At 37.0% G+C, this 16338-nt stretch overlaps 1 protein-coding gene and 1 long non-coding RNA gene across 22 annotated transcripts in view; both read right to left on the bottom strand.

Annotated features, from left to right (window-relative positions):
- Positions 1-16338, bottom strand: part of st3gal3b (ST3 beta-galactoside alpha-2,3-sialyltransferase 3b) — a 165947-nt gene that overhangs the window by 21472 nt on the left and 128137 nt on the right.
- On the bottom strand, positions 4466-8200 carry LOC141378032 (uncharacterized). Its single transcript, XR_012391301.1, has 2 exons — positions 5676-8200; positions 4466-5626 (listed from the first exon to the last, which is right to left on the bottom strand). It is a non-coding gene; the product is annotated as an uncharacterized lncRNA (long non-coding RNA).

Raw genomic sequence — 16338 nt, forward strand, 5'->3', positions numbered from 1 at the left:
TACATTAACCACTTACTTTTTAAACTTTGTGGCCTTCCTTTGCTTGCTAGACGTGTAATTTTATTAAACTGGAAGAGCCCCCAGCCACCCTCTTATGTGCGGTGGTTGAAAGATGTTTAGTATTTTGTAAAACTAGAGAAGATTACAGTAGATACTCCTTTCAAAGACTTAACAGAACGATTTTTAAAATTTGGAAGCTTTTTTTTTCTTATGTTAAAACTCTCCAACTGGATCTAGATCACCCTTGCTAGCTCCTGACAATTACATTTACATTTAGTAATTTAGCAGACACTTTTATCCAAAGCGACTTACAAATGAGGACAAGGAAGCAATTTACACAACTATAAGAGCAACAATGAATAAGTGCTATAGGCAAGTTTCAGGTCTGTAAAGTGTAAGAAGGAAAGTATTAGTAGTATTAGTATTTTTTTGGGTACAGTTGGTGTGATATCCAGAGAGGCAATTGCAGATTAGGAAGTGAAGTGGAGACTAAATAGTTGAGTTTTTAGTTGTTTCTTGAAAATAGCGAGTGACTCTGCTGTTCTGATGCAGTTGCTGTTCGTTCGCAAAAGTGATTTCTTCCCTCTTTGGGATGGAACCACGAGGCGACTTTCATTCACAGAACGCAAGTTTATAATGCATAAATGAAAACATCTGCCCTGCATTTAGTTGTGTTTAATTGGGTTTTATTCTATTTTATTTTTATTTCATTTATCTATAATAATTTAATTTGGTAACTATAATTTTTATTATTATGTAATCCAATATGTACATCCAAATGAAACAGTATATTTAGTAGAGGTGGGGGTTTCCTTTTTGGCTATAATTTCCTTATAGCAAACTAACGGTAAGTGGGGTGTGGTTAAGAATACTGTGGCTGAAGCCATCAAATTGACCTCAACAAAGAAGGACCTACACCACTACAAACACAGAAGCAAAAATGGTCAGACTTTCCTTGAAGATTACCAAAACAAACTTACTTTGTGTGGATTAAATTCCACAGATTAGTGTGTGCTAGCTAAACATTGTACATTTTGATTTCACACAGACTTTTTAAAGACCCCTGAATTCCCAATGTGTGACAATGAGAATAGTATACCGAATTCATCTTACCAAGCGAAAGTATGGCTCCTTGTAGATTATAAAAGGATTTAAAATAGAGTACAAGTAAACAGACAGAAGATATGCTGGCATTCAGCGGCAGTCATGTTTGGTGTAAGAGTGATCAGTTGTTTGAAGAAGAAATGAAACAGGAAGTCTCTGATTGATACTTTAAATGTGCTTAGAACAAAGTCTCTGTAAAGTCTCAACATTCCTTCCACTGGTCAGGCATCTCAGAGATGGTAAGATTGTTTCCTACTTAAAGGGCAGACTTAATACTGTAGGAGCTCCTCTTGTGACTTGCATAACTGAGCTGCTGTGGAAAAAAACAATAACATTCCTGGCTTGATGTTAAATGAATGGCATCAAGGCTACTATCAATCTGTCATCAAAATCATTTAGATTCTATGTAAAGCTCCCTTCAAACACTGCAAGATATTGTACTGATTTGCTTGTATATTCGTTCACAATATCATTAGATGAGATGTAAATTACAGCATCTTTAGAGTAATATTACAGAAGACATGTGGAACCAATAGTCTCATAGGATTGTTGAGGACTGTGACTTTTATAAGCAACTATTAAACATGCCAGACAAACACTCTTGTGTTCAGTGGGACAATAAAATATTACATGTTTACAGGTTATACAATAGCTTGGATGAACACAAGTTAGCCAATTAAATGGTAACAAAGTTGCTTTAAAGCAAGTCATTTCACTGAGTGACCATGAAATGCTTCTCAGACACGCAAGTGTCTATCTCTTAGAATGATGAAATTACTAATTACTAATGTCTTTGTGTTTTTTTGTATGCGAGTTCAAGCAGCCCCTATACATATCATTTACTGACCTCACCAAAGCCTCTGACTTGGTCAGTAGAGACAGACTTCTCAAAATTCTCCCCAAGATTGGCTGCCTACCAAAACTGCAGTTTAATTGAATCCTTCCACACTGATATGAAGGGAACAGTGCAGTTCAGCGGCAGTTGCTCCGAGCCTTTCAGCATCAGCAGCGGCGTCAAGCAAGGCTGCGTTCTTGCCCCCACATTGTTTGGAATCTTAAGACATGCCTTTGATTCAGCAACGGAAGGAATCTACCTCTGCATCAGATTGGATAGCAAGCTATTTAATCTCTCTCACCTTAAAATCAAAACGAAGGAACGCGAGACACAGATTAGAGATATGCTATTTGTTGACGATGCTGCAGTCACCACACACACCCAGGAAGAACTACAGTCGCTGATGCAACGTTTGTCCATGGCCTGCAAAGACTTTGGGCTGACCAGCAGTTTAAAAAAACCAAATGTCTTGAGCCAGAACACTGCCACTTCGCCAGCCGTCACAGTAGATGACTACCAGCTTGATGTCGTCCACCAGTTCACATACTTGGGATCTACCATCACCGATAACCTCTCCATGGATGCTGAGCTCGACAGGAGGATCGGGAAGGCAGCCTTTACTCTAGCCCACCTGACAATCCGAATGTGGACAAACAATAGGTTGACAACTGTAACAAAGATGGCAGTGTACAACGCCTGCGTCATCAGCACTCTGCTGTACGGGAGTGAGACATGGACAACCTATGCAAGACGAGAGGAGACTGAACACCTTCCACCTACAAGGTCTGCGCCGCATTCAGAGCATTAGCTGGCAGGACAAAGTCTCCAACAGCGAAGTTCTGACTCGAGCCGGTCTTCCCAGCATGTATATCATGCTCCGACAACATTGCCTTTGCTGGCTTGGCCATGTACGCCGCATGGAGGATGGGAGAATCCCAAAGAACATCCTCTACGGACAACTCTCATCTGGGAAGAAAACCATAGGGCACCCAATTCTACGATTTAAAGATGTCATGAAGAGGAAGATGAAAGCCCTCGACGTAAACACACAGTCCTGGAAAGACCTGGCAGCAGACCGCCCGATATGGAAGTGCACCCTGACCAAACAGCTCAAGTCAGGTGAGAAGAACATGATGCGTGTGTCAGAGGACAATAGAGTTCGCCAAAAGGTGCAAAACAATGTCAGCCTGGGAGCCACCTATCAATGCGGCTACTGTGGCAAAGAATGCCTCTCCCGTATTGATCTCTTCAGCCAACAATGATGCTGTCTCATTCAATTAGTCATGCCTCAAGATAAGAATTAGGATACGTCATCCATGGTCAACACTGTCCGCTTACTCGTGACTGTGTTTACTGACAAATATTCTCTAATGTTTTTAAGGAAAATGTAGTATCATAACCTGAGACTGATGCATTGGTCCTTGGTAGCCAAAAGCTATAACCTGGTTATCAAACACAAGAATGAGGTCAGAGAACCTCATGGCTGATGCGCTGTCCAGATCTTGCAGTGTTGGCGGTAGGAGTAATTAAATTATAGGTATTGTAATTATGTATATAATTGTTTGTAGATAAACTTTTTGTGTTTGTTTTCCATTTCACTTTTTCTCTTTCCCATTGTGTATTTGGTTCTGCCCTAGATGAAGAAGGCTCGAGAAGGCTGTCACTCATCCTCATGAAACCACTCGGAGCACCAATCAGGAGCTGGTCTGCTGCATTTAAAAGGTGTTCGCTCACACTGATCGTGAGGAGCACCTGATTCAGCACCAAACTCCTCACTTGTGTCAACCAGCCTGTTCTTTCATGTTTGTATTCTTTTATTTATTTATTTTTTTTTTAGCTTGTCTCCTGTTTAAGTTATTTTTTTAGTAAAATAAACTTTTGTAGCTCAATTTACCTAAATATTAGGAAGTCGAATTATCTTTATGAGAATTGTATTATCAGATAAGCTTTTGTTAAGCTAATTGCTAACAATATGTACTTTATGAGAACTCTAGTAATTCTGAATAAAATTTTTTTTGTGTTTGTTTATGGAGGAGTTACCACACCTGCATTGCATACGCTTAAGATTGTTTTTTTTTCTACATTTTTTCATTGGTTAGTTAGTTTAGTGGGTTGGGGTTTAGTTGGATTGTTTTGTTATATTTATTTATTTATTTTTTTTTTTTTTTGCAACACTCCTGTTTTTCGTTTGATTTGGTCATTTAAATTACAATTCAAATTCATATATTCATTATTTTATATGATTGTTCATAAATTGTTATTTTTGTTTCACATATCAGTTTGTTGTGATTTCTGTTATTTTCACCCAGCATCATTAAAAACTCACTTAAAGTTACGTCTCATCCAATATACAGTAACAACATAAATACGTAACGCATCAAATTCTTTAAAACTGTTTGCTGAGCTTATGATAAAACTTTATATTTGGAATGACCATTTAAATTTAACAAATGTTTAACAGTTTTATTTAGTATCTAAACATTTGAATCAAACAACAAAAAAAGAGCTTTTTTTTTTTTTTTTAAAGGTTTCCCTATGTAATGCGAATGCATACCCAAAGCGAACATGATCGCGATACTAACATCTATTATGGCCATTTTTGGAGGACGCGTACAGGTGTCATTCAGTCAATCAAACAATGCATTGTAATGATCAATAAACTTACACATTACACATTATCATACTCTCAATAATGTCTCGTCTGTTTCACTGGTTCACTAGAGTAACTTTACATTACTAATGGCAAATCTACTTCAAAGTGACAAGCAATTGCTGTCGCGTGACATACAATTGAATGGTGGAGGTGGGAATTCTTGAGGTCAGTAGAGAGACTGTTTTTATTTTATAACACATCAAGACAAATTTATTTTAACTTTTTTACACGCAGGAGTTAATGTCACTCCCAAAGCAACGGACCAATCAAAACAACTTGAAGGGCAGGCAAGCAATTAGCGTTTCTGTTTACAGTAGCAAGTTGGCATGAAAACGGCAACATTTGCTAAACCTTTTCTATGTGCTCACATTTTCAGATGCAAATGTGCAATCTTTGTAAATGGCTGTAAAGTTTTTGAACTGCTCTGGTCTATTTTGACATAATCAAGTGACTGGACTGACACTCCTAAACTGAATGTATTCATCGTAGAATTCGAGATGAATACATGTAACGTTTACATACTATATGATAGAACATCAGACACACGATGCCATTTAAAAGTTTGGCGTCAATAATTAATTAATTATTTTAATGCTTTTTTTGCACTCTTAGAACATCTAATTACAGATTAGAAAAAACTGATAAACCAGGCTCAAATCATCACCCCAATGAATCAGCAGGACCCAACAACACAAGTTGTTATCAGTTGACATGAATCCACTTCAGATCAACACATAATCTAGCAATACAAATAACAATAAAAAAAAACAGTTTAAAAAAACTCAAAATACATCAGAAAAAAATCTTTGAAATTAAAAATTTTCTTTTATACTTTGCGCAAACAAAGTAAAAAATCCAAAAAGCTTCCGACTTCTTCCTTAAATAATCAGTGTTGCCACCCCTCCAATTCAACTCAATCTTCTTAATTTTGAGAGAGAGAGTAAAGTTGACATTTTATAGTTATATTCACAAAATATATTCACAAAATCGTTTTGCAACAGGGCTCTTAAAATCTTTTCTATTTATATTTATTTCTATTTATTTTTTTTAAATATTTTCTATTTATTTTTCTATTTATTGCACTTCTATGCATTCCTTTAAATGAACACAATTTTTCACCATCATAAATTTTGTGAAGAACTCAATAGGAATATGCAGATTGTCTGCCAAAACATAACAGGACAAATAAGAGGCTCCAACACCCCCACAACTTGCAACATTCAAGGACTTCCTCAATATTATCGTGAATCATTTGACAATTTAGCCTTTTGTAGATTTTCTAATTAGCAACAGTTTTCAAAGCACTGCACCAGCCTGACTCTGGTTTGCGTTACAATCCCCCCAAAGTTAGACAAGGTCATTCTAAACATAGCTCCATTGTTGACATCTTCTACATTGGTTCTGCCTGGCTTTACTCCAGGCCTCTCATCGGCATTCCAGGGAATCACAGCCATGAGTGCAGAGAACGAAAAAGAGAGGGAGTGATAGCCAGATTGATCACCTCTCCAAGCCCTCAAAACCACAAGTCGCCTACAGTGCAGCAACTTTAACAACGGCCACACTCTTGTCAAACTGTAACTGATCCATCCAATAAAGCAGCAGGTGAGTGAGGCCTCTCAATTCCCCTATGGAGCTCCAGCACGCCCCTTAACAAGCTTCCAGCATGGCCGCCGAGTGTTAAATCACTCCATAAAAATCACGGGCCACAACGGCGGCCTCTCATTCCATCAGCCGCTGGAAATGAGAGGTCAGGGTGAATGTTCAGCGGTGGGAAAACCTGCTTCTGGCTGCAGATGTGCGGTGGGAAAAATCTTCCCAGAAAACACTAGAGGAGGGTTTCGGTAATGCCTACAAATATTAGCACTGATATGCAGTATAGTATAGAAGTAATAATGACAGCATGTGACATCCAATTATACAAGAAGATCTTTTCTTTCTTTAGTGATCCTTATACAAGATGTGTTCACACTTGTAGATTTTATCCCCAATTTTCACTCGCTGACAGTTTTTTAGAAATTGCCGACAAACGCCTGAAATCACAGGCAAGTCGATGCTCATCCCTGTGAGTAAAGCCATGATCAAAGACGCAATCTGAAAGAATTGCAGATAATACCCAACAGATATTTGGCATGCTAAATATCTGAACATGTCAGTAATTCAAAATCATGCCGTGTGAAATGTATTCTGATCGGCGATTACCTACAGCCAATGAGAGAGCAGCATCTACTAGTGTGGGTATCTGTAGGCTAGTGGAAAGTTGAGGGAAAAGTTAAGAAAGCCCTATTATAGGTTTTTGAAAATAACCTTTCATGCAGTGTGTAACAGCTTTAAGTGAAGTGAAATATCCAGCTAAGGTTTAAACCTGAAAGTGCACCGTGTTTAAAACTATTGATTCATCTATAAAATAGTTGACTCAGAGTAGTTTGAATGAATCATCTTGATAACAAATCTTTAGCCCTGTCGGCGTGACATCGATACAGAACTCAAACCCCGCCCATTTGTTGCACGCACAGACCTGAGAAAATTGAAACCCCCAGCCCCACCCACAAATACTGTAGAAAGAAAAAGACAAACACTATAGCATATCCCAGTTGAATCAAGTCGTGAAGACGCTGTGCTCTGAAGTGTGAGGAAAAGTTAGTGTTATTTTCCCTACCCAAAGATGAAACTGTAAAGAGTCAGTGGTTGAAGTTTATTTCAGCAAAAAAACCTCAGCATTATAGCCCAGCCTTGTGCTGCGTTCCCGTCATTTTTCTGACAAGTGCTTCTAGAAGAGTTCTTTTACATGCTTACAACCAGGGATTCGACAACCGCTTGTTAAAGAAAGGATTAGAAAAGACTATTTATGGTTGGGACTTTGTCAGGAACTTTACAGTACACAGTTCATGGATAAGTTCCTTCTTCCATTTCAGATTTAAAAAAAAACTCACTACTTACTCTCCCTCATGTCACTCCAAACCTTTAAGAGATTCTTTCTTCTGCTGAATGCTAAAGAAAGTAGTTTAAGAAAAAATAAACACTTGTAACCATTGAATTTTATAGTGGGGAAATCAAATATTATGATAATCAATGGTTACAAGTTTCCATTTTTCAAAATATCTTCATTTGTGTTTGATAGAATAAAGAAATCAGGTTTGAAACAAGGATGAGTAACTATCCTTTTACAGTCAAACTCTTTTACTGACAAAATGGAGTCTTTCCCCTAATCTAAAAAACAGATGTTTGTGTTCGTGAAACGCAGATCAATCAGTTGAAAGTACTATTTTTGTTTTACTCGTACGTGAGCTACATTCCACCTGCTGTCACACGTTGAGTTCAGATTGCTTGAACTAGCAGCAGTAACGTTAACAGGCCAAGATGAGTGGAGTTGAAAAGGAGGATGCCCAATCCTCTTGTAAGTCGGATGTCTGGTAACATTTCGATTTTGCAGTCATTACTTCAGACTCGTCCTCTTTTTGACACGCACACTGGGTCAAACATAGCCAAAGTTTTAAAGGCAGCTATTCATGAGTGGGGACTTAAAGGGCTGTTCACAACATTGCTGTTGTTACTGACAACACGCGCAACCTGGACATAGCAGCAAGAGAAGCTGGATTGATGCCTCACATTAAGGGCCCTATCATACAACCGGCGCAGTGTGGCGCAAGACGCGGCGCAAAACTCTTTTGGTAGTTTCAGCTTGGCGCAAGAATCGTTTTAAGGCGTTGCGCTACACTGCTTAAATAGCAAATGCATTAGCGCTCATTTCTGCACCCAAAGGCGCTCTGGTCTAAAAAGGAAGGCGTTCTGAGGCGGACTGCTGGCGCGTTGCTATTTTGAGGAACTATAATAGATTTTTCATTAGACCAAAACTAACCCGGTCTAAACTCCGGCGCAGAGTTGCGCCTCGCTTACACACTGCTTAATACGCACAAGAGAGCAATAGGCAAATATCTTTACATGTGAAAAAAAAAATATTAAGGATATATATAGGATATAATAAGAATAGATATAGGATATAAATATAAGAGTTAAAATATTACAAAACATATTATTTTCTAGCCTATATAAATATGAAAAATCACTGCTTTTATATGTCTTCATCTCGGGAGGCTTTTTCAGTTCATTCATAACAATTTGCTTTTGTATAATGTTATTATTATTAGCAGTATTATTTAATATATCCATATTTATATTTGTTTAATTAAAAACAAGCTTAGATTTGCCCACCTGTCAGGTTTTAGACCATATGGGGCATGGCAGGTGTATTTGGAAATAACTCAGTATTTTGACCAGACTTGGTCATTTTTTGTTCATTTATTCGTTTGCTAGAAATTAGAACTGAATTTAGAAATAGTTTTGAAACAAATCTTTGCGCTTAACAAACGAAATTATTTATTTATAGGCTAATTGGTGTCTGTGCGTAAAGGTTTCCCTATCCAAGAGCGAATGTGAGAGTAGTTCCATTATCTCTCATTCTCACGCAGTAGATGCTCTGTTTAACAGTTTTCTGTTAAAAAACTGTTAACTGTTTGCTAGTGAAATGCTCATTTTTTCCACTTAGACTTACTTTGCATCCTGTAAATAGCGAATGCGCTCTTGGCGCGACGCAGCTGGCTCTTAAAGAGAATGGGAGGTGAGACTCTAATTGGTTTATTCTCAAAACACACCAATAACTCATTAAGAAAATAAACTCAACCCTTTTAGCCAATGCACCTTGGCGCAAAGCGCATTTTCCCGTCCGTAAATTAGCAAAAATGCGTTCTGACACGCCCTGAAAGCGTTTGCGCCCTGCGTTTTGCGCTCTGCGCATGGACCGTCAAAATAGAGCCCTAAGTGTTAAGGCTAGTACACACCAGAATGCTTTTCGTTGGCGTTTAATGTCAGCATTAAACGAGACGTTTTTCAGCATTCAAACCCAAGAGATTTTCACTGGCATCAAGCAAAAGAGTATGCTAAATCACTTCTTGACGTTAGATGGTGCTACACAACTTTAAGCTTCTGACACCCCGCTTATAACACAGAAGAAGAGGAAGAGAGGAAGTTCACACGCTTGTTGTTAATGTTACTGGTGACTCGAACAAGCATGGATAGTTCAAATAGCAGCTCCTGCTCTAGCGAGGAAGAAATGATTATTGTGCAATAAACAGCTCTACGTTCATATTGCCTCTGGGCATCTTCTTCAATGTGCGCTCGCATTGACAATTTTGAGCTTAAGCGCTTCCAAATGCTGTTTACTGTAACTTCAGCAGCTCTGAGCACGTGAACAAAAGTGTCAACCTGATTGGTGGAGAAAGCTTTGACGTGGCACATCAAAACAAAAAAAACAAAAAAAAAACAAAAAAAGAGTATGAGGCGTTTTTTTTTAAATCACGGTTTTGTACCTGCCGTTATGCGTGTTGGTTTGCACAATCACATTGACGCTCTTTAATTAGTCACGAGGTGTTAAAAGTAGAGGGAAAGCGTGAGCAAAACAACGTCTCAGTGTGCACAGGCCTTTATGCTCATCCAATAATCTCGCATCACAAGCAGGTTTGATCAGGTGTTAATCGATTGCTTGGTCAAGTGAGAAAAGCCACTGCAACAGTTGTGCTCGTGACAAAGCAAAAGATGCTTAAGATTGCACCACACAAGCTTATCATGGATGTTGCTACTCGATTGAACAGCTTAATGGATATGCTGGAACACTTTCTCGAGCAACAAGCTGCAATAACGGCAACTCTTTTGAGCAGAGGTACGCAGAAATGCAAATCAACTTGATACACTTAAAACCTGCTTACACCGCTGGCAAAAGACTACAACTGTCCTGTCTGACGAAATAACAGCCACCCTGTCACTCATCATACCCTTGAAATCTATGATAATACAGAGCATGACATGCGACAAGAAGGATTCCACAACTATAGATAACATGAAGACAGCCATCCATAAAAACCTCTCAGACAGATACACAGAAGTTCAGGATTATCTTCTAGAAACTACAGCTGACTACCTGAAAATGTAGTTGTTTAAATGTTTTTACAAAAAAAAAAAAAAAAAAAAAACTTACAAGTGACCAAGCAAAGCTTTAAGCTCTTACTGTTAAATTCACTTGAATAGAAAGCTATATTTTATTCTTGCACCTTTACTTATTTAAGAAGTTGTGCCTTCATTTTTTGTCTGTCACTTCAATAATATTTTATAAAAAGTTAAAAAAATTGTTTTATTTTCCAGAGACAGGCCTATGTAATTAATTTCCTAAAGAAGGTTCAGTTTAAATAAAAGAAGTTTAAACAAAAGAAATACATAAAAAATTGTTAACTTGGTAATTTTTGAAATAAATCTTTTATTTGCATTTCAGTTTTATATTCAATTTTTATTCCAAATATTGTGATGCATATTGAATGTAGATCATTATATTGTGATACACATTATATCGTGAGCTGAGTGCATCGTTACACCCCTACTCTTTAGTATTGTTAGTTTTCACTTAAAATTAATTTAATTTTTAGTTGATGGAAATCGTTTTTGATAGTTTACTTAACAGAAACACTGCATGAAAAATGATTAAGAATAAACACACAGATACATGCAAGCTTTTTAAACAACTTCTGCATTCCTTAAGGATATGAAACTGTATCCATGTAACTTAATGCTTATTCCTTGTGGACGAGTAAAAAAAAAAAAACTAAAGTATTGCTTTGATCATATCATGATCTGACATGATCCGATTCGATGAGAAACCCCTGAACCAGGACTATCTTTCAAAAATGATGTCCAAGGAAATCTTATCTGGTCATGGAGGGTCAACAGGCTGTGAATGGACCATTCCACAGGTGCTCAAAAGAGGAAAAAATAGCCAAGGGCTTCTTTGTATTATGCAAAAAATGTAGATGTTCTCAGAAATAATCACAATCTTTTCTCTCCATCTTTTCAGATACCTCATGCATGCTTAGGAATACATGGGCTATTTTGGAAAAAAAAAGTTTCCTGTTTATCTTTAGGGTTATATTTAAAAGGTCAATAAACTTGGGAGGTACACCGTTAAAGTGAAATGATCTGTTTTTATGGTGTGTGCTCTAGCCGACTGAGATGCAATTCTAGAGGCTCAGGCACGCTGTCGGACAGATGTTGTTCTTGCTGCTCTAGTTGCCATGCTCTGAATGCCTATAAACATATCAGGCAGGATGATGAATCTGGCTGTGACATTTCAACATGCAAATTTATACCACCACTGCTAGAGCCCAAGTCTGATAAGAAGTGTAAACCTGCGCTGGCGAAGCATTTCAGCCCAGAGCGCTGTATGATTCATACGAACTTCAGTTTGTATATAAAGCGTTGAAGGTTTACTCTGAGGGCCCCAGTCGAAATGAGCACATTTCGTGAAGCACTCATCCAGAGCAGGTCAGGTTCATGAAATCTAGATTCAGCTGCTCTTGACCGGGTCAGGAATCCAAACTCTATAGCATACTCAGATGACACTTCTTTTGTTCACAGGAATCTGAGCTATTTGCTCATTTTTGTCGTCTTAGTCCTGGTTCTGACCTCTTTCTGACATGAGAGCTGTGATTTTCTGAACTTAGTTAGGTCAAATGTATGGGCTTTGCACATTTACACTTTATATGGCCGCAAACAAGTCAACGGAGGCACTCAGTTGGGGGAAAATCACTCAGGCATTGTGGGCAAAAAAAGACTGTCAGAAGGCACCCAAAAAGCATGGTGTTTGAAGGGAAAAATGTCAAAAAGGTCCCAATTAGACACATGGGGCACTATTATACACCCGGCACAATGAGGCACAAGGCAAGACTTGTTTGCTAATTTCAGCTCATTTGTGGGCCCATAGGCGTTCGGATCTAAAAAGGAAGGCTTGTTGAGGCGCATTGCAGGCATGTTGCTTTTTTGAGAAACTATAATAGACCAAAAACAAAGCCGGTCTAAAGTCCAGCACAGAGCGCGTTAGTTGTGCGCCTCGCTTACACAATGGTTAATGCAGACAGGATGTACAGCAATATGAAAATCTCTTTACATAAGAAAAATAGTTAAATTATTAAGGATCTTATATAGGATATACATTTAAAGGATTCAAATATTACAAAACATATTATTTTCTAGCCTACATAAATATAAAGACTATACTTTCATGCCTTCTTCATTTCGGGGGGCCTTTTCAATTTATTCATAACAATTTGCTTTAGTTAAATGTTATTATTATTATTATTATTATTATTATTATTATTATTAGCAGTATTATTTATTATATCCATATTTATTTTTGTTTTATTAAAAACAAGCATAGATTTGTCCACCAGACAGGTTTTAGACCATATGGGTCATGGAGGGTCATATACACACACACACACACAAACACACACACCCACTGTTGCACTGAAGTTCAAAAGTAAAAGAATTTATGTTACTTATTACTTGATTGTTCAAGCTACCGCACAGAAGTGCTCTAATTGCCAACAGAGTTGTTGAATGTAAAAATTAGGTTAAATAAAAAATAAGGAACATTCTTGATTTTTTTCTTCACTATTATTTATTATTTTTTTATGTAATTATAGAAGTATCGGATAAGATTTCGGTATTAGCAGATACTCAAAATCAAATGACTCGGTCTCAGACTCAAGGACAAATATCCTGATCAGGACATTCCTAGTTAAAAATGTAACTAGATCACAATGTATTGTTATTAAAATACCTTCAGAATCAATTTAAGAGCGAATTGCAATTAAGAGCTCCAAGATATATAAAAAAAACTAACATTGTGAATTTTTATTCTGCGATATGTAATTGTGATATGATTTAAATTTCATTAGATGAGTTGAATAACTGTTTAGAAAGAATTTAGAATTGTATATTGATTGGGAGGATTCTGTAGGAAAAAGCATGTGCATAAAATATTTAGTGCCCCTCATATTTACTTACATGGTTACTTGTTTACATGACAGAAGTATCCGTGGTGCAACAGGATGAAATAGAAAGGACAACAATGCAATTATAAAGGTATTTAAAAACAACTAGTAAATATAAAATAAAATTTTAATAATAAATTTAATTAATACAAATTAAATATAAAGTAAATGTAATTTACTATACGTTATATATTACTATAGACCAGAGGTGCCCAAAGTAGGTGGCCCATGGAAACCTTTATTTTGGCCCCCACCACATCTGAAAAAAAGAAAAGAATGACGGGGAGTCGGTAGGGATGATTGTCATTTTAAATTTAGCGTAACCTTTAGTTTCTTTGTTTAATTGAGGAGTTGTAAAAAATGTAATGCTTCAGTTAAATGTTGCAAATAAATAAGATTTTTAAACTGTGAAGACAGTTTGTTAACAGACAGTGGACAATGCACATCGGTGAGCAATTCCATGCAGAGGCAGGAGCAGTTGACAAGGTATTCAGCATCGAACTCCATTGTGTTATAAATAGAACTGTTTATGCTTTTACTATAAAATGTTTATTATACGATGTCAAAAAATTATACTACATCATTATTTAATATGTTTTAAAGCAACATTTTATTTTGAATTATTAGCAAATAAATTACTCGTGTCAAATTAAATGCAATATGGTTAGGTATATTTAACTTTGACCCACAGCCCTCAATCAAGTTTGGTTTTTGGCCCTGTATAAGAAAAAGTTTGGACACCCCTGCTATAGACATTATTATAAGTACTATATGTGCGAATTGAAATGTACACCAAGTATGTTGTTAAATAAATAAGTCTATAATTAATGATGTTTTTGTTTCCTCACGTTGGCTTCGTCTTGGCCAAAAAGCTGTGCTTGAACAAACCAGAAAGAATGAATGTGACAACAAAATAAGGCATTTATGCAAGATATTAAAGGGATAGTTCACTCGAAACTCAAAATATACTCACTATTTACGCATCCTCAGGTGATCCCAAACCTTTAGGAGTTTTCTTATTCTGTTGAACATAAATAAATATGTTTTGAAGAAAGCTAAAACCTGTATCCGTTTGTCCTCCCATAGTAAACAAATTCTGTGGAAGGCAATGGTTACAGGTCTTCAGCTTTCCTCTTTGTATGTTCAGCAGAAGAAAGAATCTCAAACAGGTTTGGAAAAAGCGAAATGTAAATAAATAATGGTGACAGAATATTTGTTTATTGAAGAACTATTCCTTTAGCCACTATTCCTCAAAATAGGACTGCAGCTCTTATACTTTTGAAAATCACGCTGATAGCTTCATTCAGGCGGCTCAATCATGATGTTATATTCATGTACTGGAATGCTGATGTAAGGTGATGTAACATCTGTGTTTGTGTAACATCTGTGCCTGCTTGACTTTGCTTGCTTTCATCCCTTTCCCTTTTATTCTGTTCCTTTTATTGTATTCTATTCAATTACACAAGACTGAAACTACCCTTAACACGTCACTAGCACTTTTTTTAAACCAAAAATATCAAATGTACGTCAGATTATCACAAGTGACTATTTAACTGGTTTGAAAGAATAAAGCCTAGCTGTTGGCATGTTTAGAAGCAAACATCCACATGTTTGCTTGTCAACCTCTGGCTTGCTGCCTCATTTGGGTCAAAAGGAGACACGACACCTGCATCAAACTCTCAAAACAGACAGGTTACTACAGAAACAGCCCTACAAAGGGCAGGAAAATGCTGACTCTGAGTCTGACCCACAAAGAGGTCTGAAGTGAAATCAAAAGCCAGGAAAGAAAACAGACAAATAAAGAAAGCAGTTTCAACTTGCATAGTTTCAAAATCAGTATAAAGCCAGCCGATTCGAACGCTATCACACGATCAAATGGGCGTTATTAGTGGTTATCAGCTGATAGATATGGGTCAGTAGGGGCTCAGAAGACTGTTATCATCCATGCACATGGTTATTCAGCTATACATATGGATAATCAGCTGATGGACAATCAGACAACAATCATCACAAGAATCATTTATATTATTTATTAAATTTCCCATTAATTGTATTTTATTAACGTCTACCCCTACCCCAACCCTAAACCCAAACTTTACAGTTACAGTTACAACAATTACAGTAATGTAAAAACAGATTTGGATATGCAGTCTTCTCTATTAGTATAGTTAATTAACCATGTGGATGAAGGATAACAGCATTCTGGGCACAGAAGGCCGCTACTGGTCCTATATCCATCAGCTGATATAGTATTGCCAAGCATCTTCTCCTTCTAGTGGTCTGTTACTGAACGAATGACTCATTTAGAGAAGTTTTGTGAACTGAATTAACTGATTCTTTGCACAGATCACACATAATGACTCCTTTTTGAATCAGTCACCACTATGTTTTAATAAAAGGCAGGTGATGCCAACAAATATCTGAGCGTTTCTACATCAAATATATTATTTGGCTATTTGGCAAAATAAATTACATCTCATATTACAAGGGCCTCATTTGGCATTTCTGTGTGGAGTTTGCATGTTTACGTGGGTTTCCTCTGGGTGCTCTGGTTTCCCCCAAGTCCAAAAACATGTGGTATAGGTGAATTGGGTAAACTAAATTGTTCGTAGTGTATGTGTGTGAATGACTGGAAGGGCAACCTTTGCATAAAACATGATTAAGTTGGCGGTTCATTCCACTGTGATGACCCCAGATTAATAAAGGGACTAAATTGAAAAGAAATTGAATTAATTAATGATTACCAGGGCCAGACAGAATCTGTGGACATATTTTGCTATTTCGGCGCAGAATTCTGTAAAAAATCTGCAGATTAACGTGGAAGTATTTTGGGAGTTTGGGAGTAATATATGAAATAAAATAAAAATATATGT

This window comes from Danio rerio, chromosome 2 (assembly GCF_049306965.1).
Source record: "Danio rerio strain Tuebingen ecotype United States chromosome 2, GRCz12tu, whole genome shotgun sequence".
Lineage (NCBI taxonomy): Eukaryota > Metazoa > Chordata > Actinopteri > Cypriniformes > Danionidae > Danio > Danio rerio.